The sequence below is a fragment of the Rattus norvegicus genome, chromosome 1, assembly GCF_036323735.1.
Source record: "Rattus norvegicus strain BN/NHsdMcwi chromosome 1, GRCr8, whole genome shotgun sequence".
NCBI classification, from domain to species: Eukaryota; Metazoa; Chordata; class Mammalia; order Rodentia; family Muridae; genus Rattus; species Rattus norvegicus.
Window position 1 is genome coordinate 237,400,813 of NC_086019.1, and position 10,159 is coordinate 237,410,971.

The window sequence follows — 10,159 nt, forward strand, 5'->3', positions numbered from 1 at the left end:
TTGTGGAAGCTGGTATTCTTCTACCGTGTGGGTTCTAGGAACCAAACTCAGGGCCTCAGGCTCAGGGGTAAGCCTTTCCCTCACCATCCCTTGCTGCAAATGGTTTTATAACAAGGGCTTTTAAAGCACGCGCAGATGAGCCGCCCTCTGTCTGGAGCTGGTGTTTTCGAGACAGAGTGGCTCACACCTAATGTCGTGATCACAGTGTACTTAAGAAATAGTTGTTGTTGCCAGGCCTGAGAAGAGGCGAGGGAGGTCACAACGTGAAGGTGTAGCCGCTGTAGCCGCGCCCGCTCCCTCTGCGAGCTGGGAACGTTGAGAACAACCATGTCCTACTGCCGGCAGGAAGGGAAGGATCGGATCATATTTGTGACCAAAGAAGACCATGAAACTCCTAGCAGTGCTGAGCTGGTGGCTGATGACCCCAATGATCCCTATGAGGAGCACGGGTTGATACTGCCTAATGGAGACATTAACTGGAATTGCCCATGTCTTGGGGGAATGGCCAGCGGCCCCTGTGGGGAGCAGTTCAAGTCTGCCTTTTCCTGCTTCCACTACAGCACAGAGGATATCAAGGGATCAGACTGTATAGACCAGTTCCGGGCCATGCAGGAATGCATGCAGAAATACCCAGACCTCTATCCCCAAGATGAGGAGGAGGAAGAGGAGGCAAAGCCAGTGGAACCAGTGGAGGAAACGGCTGATACTAAGGCCTCTGCAGCCAAAGAGCAGGGGGCAAGCTCCTGAAGGCCTCAGGCCCTGGCTGCCACTCACCATGGGACTTTCTATACAATGCCTTTTGGTCACCTCTGTGAAAGTTCTTTCCCTCTGTGCACTGTAATATACAAAATAACTTATTTTAATAATCAGGGGTCTTGGCTACTTGCCGTATACACTGAAGAAAAGGGGGTGTGTGCACCTGTGTCCTGCATAAACCTGTCCTTAAACGTTAGGCCACTGCTGGATGTACTCTGTGATTGCCCTGGATTTTGCCACTTTGAAATAATGTGCTGAGGCTTCTCAGCAACCAAAAGTTGTTACTCAGGAAAGTTTATCGTGAGAAAGCTGATTTATTCTGGTCCATGGTATGTATTCCTTTTGGTAGATTTTTCACCTCTTAGGAAAATTAAGTAAGTAGATGCCAAAACTCTTAAGAGTAGGTCCATCCCTACTGGAAGAGGCTGGTGGTCAGGTACTGGAGCTGGAGGATGAGGCTGCTGCCTCATTCCTGACAGCTATGTTTCTGTGTTTGCAGTCCAGGCTCCAGGGCCTACAGCTGCAGGGTGGGATTGGACTCTGTGACTCCCAGTCCCTCCTAAGTGAAAGGAGAGGCTGGCTTTGCAGTTTATTGTTTTCCTGTTCTGAGAGCCCTGGTTTGGGGCCCATGTTCACTCAGTTGTGATATTGAGGTGGGGACCTAGCTGCTTCCAGAGCAGAAGCCAACAGAGGAATGTCTGAATGAAGTACTCAATTAAAGAGAAACAATTTCTAAAAAAAAAAAGAAATAGTTGTTGAGGGGCTGGAGAGATGGCTCAGCAGTTTTGAGCATTTTGCTCTTGCAGAGGACCTGGGTTTGGTTCTCAGCACCCAAATGCTTGCTAACAACCATTTATAACTCTCGTTCCAAGAGGTCCAACACCTACTGCTGGCTGTGGCGGGCAGCAGACATTCAAGTCGTTCACATACACACGTTCAAGCAAAACACTCACCTACATACAACAATATAAATGACTGTAAGAGGAAATTTGAAGATTGTTATTGAAACCATGAACGAGAATAAGAGAAATGAGATTAAGAATCCATGGTCCTGCTGGGGATTTAGCTCAGTGGTAGAGCGCTTGCCTAGGAAGCGCAAGGCCCTGGGTTCGGTCCCCAGCTCCAAAAAAAAAAAAAAAAAAAAAAAAAAAAAAAAAAGAACCAAAAAAAAAAAAAGAATCCATGGTCCTTCCACTACAGCGAAGCTACAATTACTCCTGGTTTATTTGCCTCGGGAGAGGATGTGCTTATGTGTATGTACATATGGGAGTGTGCATTTACATAAGGACACGTCTAGGTATATATCCATTTGGGTCCCATTGGGTCCTCAAAGCCCTTATTTGCTCTTTGAAAAAGAAGAGTTTAGAACGTTGAATGCTGGACAAGAATGAATGTCAGAAAAGTTTCATTATTCTCATCGTCTCTCTCGTAATTTAGTAATTGCCTTTTCAAGTTGAGGTTCCAACTGGAGCATCCCGGATGACCTGAGAGTTTGTGGGACTTTAAGGGGCGACCTGAGCTGGCTGGTCAGCTTCCGAGCATCCTGCCGGAATTCTGCCACCTAGTGTTCGCTCTTGAGAATCGCACATACCCAGCAAGGACCGGTTTAGTACCATTTTGGTTTAGACTTTGAAATGAGATGGGAAGCTGAGCTTACAGCACTGCACAGACGGCTCAGCCCTCATCAGAAGCCTTTGTGTGCCGCAGCTCAGAGGTAGGTGCTTGCTTGGCATGCATGAGGCCCAGGATGCAACGCTCCCACTCAACAAACATGTGCGAGGATCTGATATCATCCTAGTTCTGGACGCCCCCCGCCCCTAATATGATAGGTCTTCAGATTGCAGCGTAGTCTGTAATCTTAGGATTCTCCCCTTTGATTTCTTCAATTGAAGCCGTGTCCCATGTTGTCAGTCACCGACCACCCGGGTACTAGGCATGTATTTCTGTGCTAGTGTTATCAGTGAACAAGTCACGTGGACACAGGGCGGGCGCCGATCCTTTTCTGTTTTTTTTTTTTTTTTTTTTTTCTTTTTTCTTTTTTTCGGAGCTGGGGACCGAACCCAGGGCCTTGTGCTCTCTAGGCAAACGCTCTACCGCTGAGCTAAATCCCCAACCCCCCGCCGATCCTTTTCTATGCAGAGTTTTTGATCCTCACACTAATCGTTCACAGCAGAGTAAGCTGCCGGTAAGTGTTGGCACGGAAGCTGTGGGATTGGAGTCCTGGAGGTCAGCTTCCAACCCCATGTTGTTAGAAGGTGCTTTCCTTATGTTCCGTGGAGTTCAGGGAAGGGAGAATCGCATCCAGTCTGCAGGGTGCTGATCTGCACAGATCGCAGTGCACTAGTGAGGAACTCCAAGGCACCGATAATGCCTGGGTGTCAACGTTAAGGAAGAAATAAAAACACTTCCCCTTGGAGTGGTTTACACCAGAGTGCGGATTTGCATTTTCTAGTTCATGCTCCCTGACCTCCATTTTCTGTCTGTGTCTTGCATGAGTCTGAGTCTGGGTCTGCCTGAAGGATGTCTTGTGAACCTGTGTGTCCGTGTCCGTGTGTGTCCGTGTCCGTGTGTGTGTGTCTGTGTCCATGTCTGTGTGTGTGTCCATGTGTGTGTGTGTGTCCATGTGTGTGTGTATGTGTGTGTCCGTGTCCATGTGTGTGTGTATGTGTGTGTCCGTGTCCGTGTGTGTGTCTGTGTCCATGTGTGTGTGTGTGTCCATGTGTGTGTGTGTGTCCATGTGTGTGTGTGTGTGTGTGTGTCCGTGTCCATGTGTGTGTGTATGTGTGTGTCCGTGTCCGTGTGTGTGTCTGTGTCCATGTGTGTGTGTGTGTCCATGTGTGTGTGTATGTGTGTGTGTCCGTGTCCGTGTGTGTGTATGTGCATGTATGTGTCCGTGTGTGTGTCTGTGTCCATGTGTGTGTGTGTGTGTCCATGTGTGTGTGTATGTGTGTGTGTCCGTGTCCGTGTGTGTGTATGTGCGTGTATGTGTCCGTGCGTGTGTGTGTGTGTGTGTGTGTGTGTGTGTGTGTGTGTGTGTGATCTGTCTTTAACAAAGGGTTTGTATTGTAAAGCGCAGAAAGCATCACATGGGGGAAGGAATGTTGTACTTTACAGAAATCTTTAACAGAGTTTTACAGGGCTTAGGTCGCTGGCTCCAACTCTCCCAACGGACCCAGATAACAAATATCATTGTTTATCCACCAGTGCCCATAGATGGGTGGTAGGTTTTAGGAAGTTTGCTTTCAACTTATATATTTGCTGCTATCAGCGAATTGATACACATGCATTGTCCTGGGTCAGGAACATGCAAGAGGGCATGATTTAGGATTGCAGCTATCCATTAACTTAGGTGATTATGTGGGAAACTCAAGGCAAGTAGGGTTGGCCGATCCATTGTTCTCTTCAAGGCAGGTTAAACAATCAGGCTGAGAACACAGTAGGCTAGCAGTCTTAAGTGACCTCAGGGTACATCATTAACTTTGCCTGTGAGGTTCAGCAAAAGTTCTGGTCTCTTAGGAGGTAAGAGCTATTTTCAGAATATGCCAGTGACAGCCGGAAGTGTTTCTTCAACCTGAAGTTTTCTAGAACTGTCCATGTTCTAGAAAGCTGGACACTGGACTATGTGAGACTCGGCAGCCATTCTGTAGCTGTGAGGCAAGGGAGAGGGCCTGAGTCTTTTTTTGCGACGCTCCTTTTTGCCAGTCTTCCCCAGCTGCCCACACTCAGCTTCCCCCTCAGTCACTTTGCTTGATTAACTCAGCTTCCTGTCAACAAGCTAGGGTCATCTGGGAAGAGAGAACCTCAACCGACAAAATGCCCTCACAAGATTAGTTTGTAGGCAAGTGTGTGGGCCACTTGATACGGGAGGACCTAGCCCGCTGTGGACATCCGCCCTCAGCAGGTGTCCTGGGTTGTATAAGAAAGCGTTTTTCACAAGACATGGGGAGAAAACCATTAAGCAATGTTCCTCCATGATCTCTGTTCTGCCTCTATCCGAGGCCTATTTCTGGGCGATGGACTGTAACCCTTAAGCCAAACAAGGCCTTTCCTTCCTAGGCTGCTTGTGGTTGTGTTGTTTATCACAGTAATAGGAAGCAAACTAAGACATTGTGTTACTTCACTGACAGTCCCTAATCACAGTATGGGGCCAGAGCCTTGCTCTGTGACATTTGGACACTCCAGTTACAAAGAGAGTGCACACTCAGATGTTTCCAACCCCTTTGTAGCAAACCCACAGTGGCAGTGAGAGAGTGGGGAACTCACTAACAGCCAGGGACCCGTAGGTTTGTAAGTCTGACCGCTGGACTGGAGCGAGACTGGGAATTCACTGGGGCCCAGACACAGCATTTGCACTACAGAAATCCTAGGGCATTTGGTTGAAGTGCCTGTTCATGTGGGGACCCTGGGGTGCACAAAGGACTCCATTGAAAGGTTCTAGGCACATAGGAACGAAAAGCCCTAGCCTACTGGGGTTCGATTCCAAATTGAGACGTAGATAGACACCATCAGACAGGCAGCATTGCTGAGCTGCTTCTCTGGGCAAAGAATGCTATACAGACACAGAGGTCTGACTTAGGAGGAATTCATGATGAGCCTCAAAGGCTGACACATTTAGGGATCCAGTGGCTGCGGACACTCGAGGACTTGGTAGCATGAGCCAGGCTCACATCACAAAGGCATATGAAATGCAGCGATGAGCCATTCAGGAGCCAGACACACTCAGCTGTTAGTTTGGAAGCCCAGCACTGTCATCGGTGGACTAGGTGCCACCTGCCTCTCCATCACTAACCGGATGTTAGTGTCACTTCCCTAAGACTTCAGGGTGGCTGCAGCCATCACTTCCCTAGTGCTACTGTTCACTGTAAGCTAGGGAGGCCTTGTCTTCTCTGTCACTTCATCCTTCAGGAGGGACCACTGCAGGAGATTGTCACCGTCCACACTTACAGGTGACTAGAATTGTAATTGGGTTATGTATTTCTGCCCCAAATCATCTCAAGTGTCAAGGAAATAGAAAGCCATGGACAATTTGTACAGAGCGTGGTGTTTTAGCTAGGGTTTCCATTGCTATGAACAGACATGACCAAGGTGACTCTTATAAGGACATTTATTTGGGGCTGGTTTACAGGTTCAAAGGTTCAGCCCATTATCATCAAGGTGGGAGCACGGCAGCATCTAGGCAGGCATGGTGCGGGAGGAGCTGGGAGTTCTACATCTTGTTCCAAAGGCAAACAGGAGAAGACTGGCTCATGGGCAGCCTAGGAGGAGGGTCTCAAAACTCACCCTCATGTTGACACACTTCCTCCAACAAAGCCACACCTCCTAATGATGCCACTCCCCGAGCCAAGCACATTCAAACCACCACATGCGGTTCTTCCAAGTTGAGTCTCAGAAGAAAGAGGAGAGGGAGGCACAGGCTGCTGTGTGAGCACCCAGCATGACCTGTGCTGAAGGAACCACGCACAAGGGAACATGCTTCAAAGTCACAAGGGACATTGAACGAGAACACATGAGGGTGGAGGAAATGAGTGGTGGGTCTACTGACCCAGTGCAGCCTTCTAAACTCAGCTTTCACCTCTACTTCCATCCACTCCTCTAGGTTGTAATGGCCACACTCTATGTCTCTCCTAAGTCTCTTCAGCACCGTGTGTGTGTGTGTGTGTGTGTGTGTGTGTGTGTGTGTGTGTGTGTGTATATATATATATATATAAAGATTTTTTTCATTTATTATATATAAGTACACTGTAGCTGTCTTCAGACACACCAGGAGAGGGCATCAGATCCCATTACAGATGGTTGTGAGCCACCATGTGGTTGCTGGGATTGAACTCAGGACCTCTGGAAGAGCAGTCGGGGCTCTTAACCACTGAGCCATCTCTCCAGCCCTTCAGCACCTTCTTTGCCTGGAACATTCTTTCTCATATAGTGTTGGTTTCTCCCTTCCCTTCCCTTCCCTTCCCTTCCCTTCCCTTCCCTTCCCTTCCCTTCCCTTCCCTTCCCTCCCGTCATGCTCCCCTCCCCTCCCCTCCCTCCCTCCCTCCCTCCCTCCTTTCTTTCTTTCTTTCTTTCATTCATTCCTAATCTCCTTTGCTCTGGTCTCACTCTTTCTAATAGGTCTACCCTATTGAAGACTGTTCAATACTGCTACCAATACCTCGTTCAACCCTGGGTAGTCAGGCAAGGCTTTGCCATTGCAGGTGGGAATCATAACCGTGCATGTCAGGATGAGATTTGAAGATCTATTGTCACTGAAAGGGGTGGAGGTCCTTCAGTAGATGGAGCAGGTTGCGTGTATGTGTGCAGCCGAGGCATGTCAACATGTTATGCCTGACGTGGACAATAATCAAGCCCACGGTTTACCTAATATATATGGTTTTTGGTTTTTTGCCATAATAGTTTGCTTGAATAACCACAGGATGTTACAGAACCCGGAATTGCCACAAGAGGTCAAAGGACATCAGCGTGAAGGAAAACCATTGTGTGTAATAGTAGAAGCTTGGAACCTAGAAAGATGGGTAAGAAACCATTTTTGGAAAGTGATTCATTCATGGTCATGTAGGGGCTCTAAACATCCTTCCCCACCAAATTAGAGAGTTCTACATACAATACAATACAATACAATACAATACAATACAATACAATACAGACAACCACCTTTAAACTTTCTCATTTATCTAAAAGTAGAAATGTCCAAGGAGTGAGGAGTGTAAATTCCTCTTCATGGTGGCTTCTACTCTCAGGAGGAGGACAAGAGAGAGCAAGCTTACTATAGCTTCTCTGTAGGGATTTTGTGATTTTTAAAAGGACCACACTTCATAAGAACATTATTTCAAACTTTTTAGACATGCCTTTGCTTTCCTTAAGAAACTTATTTGTGAATGGCGACTCATGCCTTTAGTCCCAGTACTCAGGAAGCATAGGCAGGAAAATCTCTGAGTTTGAAGGCAGCCTAGTTTACAGAGCGAGTTCCAGGATAGCCAGGGGTGCACAGAGAAATCTTGTCTTGAAAAACCAAGAAATGAACAGAAAAAAAAGATCATTGAACAAAACTGCTAGTTTATTTCATATAAATGTTTATACACTGCCATTGATAGAACAGGCCAAAAAGCTTTTCCAACCAAATGAACTCATTCTTTTCCTTCTCTCTCTCTTTTTTTTTAAAAGATTTATTCATTTATTATATATAAGTACACTGTAGCTGTCTTCAGATACACCAGAAGAGAGAATCGGATCTCTTTACAGATGGTTGTGAGCCACCATGTGGTTGCTGGGAATTGAGCTCATGACCTCTGGAAGAGCAGTCGGGTGCTCTTAACCGCTGAGCCATCTCTCCAGCCCTCTTTTCCTTCTCTTTTGCTTTATGGGAATCTGTAAAAGAACAATTCGTATCTGTAAAGAAGAAATGAGTGATTCAGGGGAAAAGGGGCTGAGGAATTGACAGTCATAAGCTTTATTCTAAATTTCTAACGTCCTTCATCTCCTACCACTTTAAAAATATTCATGTCAATTCAAATTAGTCAAATTGGGCTGATGTTTTTTTTTTTTTTTTTTTTTTTTTTTACTTTAGGACAAGTCAGTTTTACTTAAATCAGGACTGTCCAACAAAAACATTGTTAGCCATTCATGATCTGAATTTGGTGTATGAATTAAATTATGGTGTACACTAAAAACCATGAGACATTTGTAATAAATAAGGCAGTGGAATTACTCATTAGTAGCCTCTTTTTTAGATAAGCTATCAGGACTGCCCTTTCTCTCTTCTTAATTCCAGTGAAGATCAGTTTTGTTCCAGGGATGTACTTTTTGGGATTTTCCAAATACTCCATCAGGGCATCCTCTCCCCAGGTGACGCCTTTGTTCTTGCTGGCATTTGTGTAAGAGACTCCAGCAGCCTGGCCTGTTTTCCACCCAAACAGACCCTGGAGGTTTGGTCCAGTCTCATGCTTGCCTCCTTTTCCACAGTGTGACCCCGGGCGCACTTCTGAACAAAAATCTTCTTACCTTTTTCAACATCGCCCATTTAAAATTTGCTCTGGTCTGGTCAACACCACCAAATGTACAGATTCTTAGACAGATGTCTGAGTCTCTAGCCCAAGGACACGCCGACCCATGTCTATGTACTGTGTCAGTACCTGGGCTGATGTTTTTATAAAGCTGCCCAACCTTTCAAGGCAAATCACCTAGAGCTTCAAGGGTAAGCAAGACCTGGAAGGTCTTTGCTATAGATCTTGTTCAACCCCTCTGAGTCATCTCAACGGATGGTATGAGGCTTTGATTGCCAACACTTGAGAAGTTGCCCATAAGGGTGTGGTTTTATTTCTGGGTCTTCAGTTCTATTCCATTGATCAATCTGTCTGTCTCTGAACCAATACCATGCAGTTTTTTTCAAACTTCTTTTTTTTTTTTAAAGATTTATTTATTTTACTTATATGTGAGTACACTGTAGCTGTCTTCAGACACTTCAGAAGAGAACATCCCATTGCAGATGGTTGTGAGCCACCATGTGGTTGCTGGGAATCGAACTCAGGACCTCTGGAAGAGCAGTCAGGGCTCTTAACCACTGAGCCATCTCTCCAGCCCTACCATGCAGTTTTTAATCACTATTGCTCTGTAGTACAGCATGAGGTCAGGGATGGTGATTTCCCCCAGAAGTTCTTCTATTGTTAAGAATTATTTTCGCTATTCTGGGTTTTTTGTTTTTCCATATGAAATTGAGAATTGCTTTTCCCATGCCTTTGAAGAATTGTGTTGGAATTTTGATGGGGATTGCATTGAATCTGTAGATTGCTTTTGGTAAGATGGCCATTTTTACTATGTTAATTCTACAAATCCATGAGCATGGGAGATCTCTCCATTTTCTGAGGACTTCTATTTCTTTCTTGAGAGACTTGAAGTTCTTGTCATACAGATCTTTCATTTGTTTGGTTAGAGTTACTTCAAGATATTTTATATTATTTGTGATTATTGTGACGCGTGCTGTTTCCCTATTCTCTTTCTCAACTTGTTTATCATTTGAAAAAAGGAAGGCTACTGATTTTTGAGTTAATTTTATATCCTACCACTTTGCTGAAGTTGTTTATCAGCTGTAGAAGTTCTTTGGTAAATTTCTTGGGGTTGTTTATGTATAATATCATATCATCTGCAAGTAGTGAGACCTTGACTTCTTTGTCAATTTGTATCTCTTTGATCTCTTTTTGTTGTCTGATTGATCTGGTTAGAACTTTGAGCACTATATTGAATAGACATGGGGAGAGTGGACAGCCTTGTCTTGTCCCTGATTTTAGTGGGATTGCTTCAAGTATCTCTCCATTTAATTTGATATTGGCTGTTGGTTTGCTGTTTATTGCTTTTATTATATTTAGGTATGCACTTTGAATTCCTGATTTTTCTAATACTTTTAACATGA

General features: G+C 45.4%; 2 pseudogenes; one reads left to right on the forward strand and one right to left on the reverse strand.

Annotated features, from left to right (window-relative positions):
- Chchd4-ps1 (coiled-coil-helix-coiled-coil-helix domain containing 4, pseudogene 1) lies at nucleotides 244–1,501 on the forward strand (annotated as a pseudogene).
- On the reverse strand, nucleotides 8,396–8,773 carry Cycs-ps1 (cytochrome c, somatic, pseudogene 1; annotated as a pseudogene).
- Nucleotides 8,774–10,159: the final 1,386 nt, after the last annotated feature.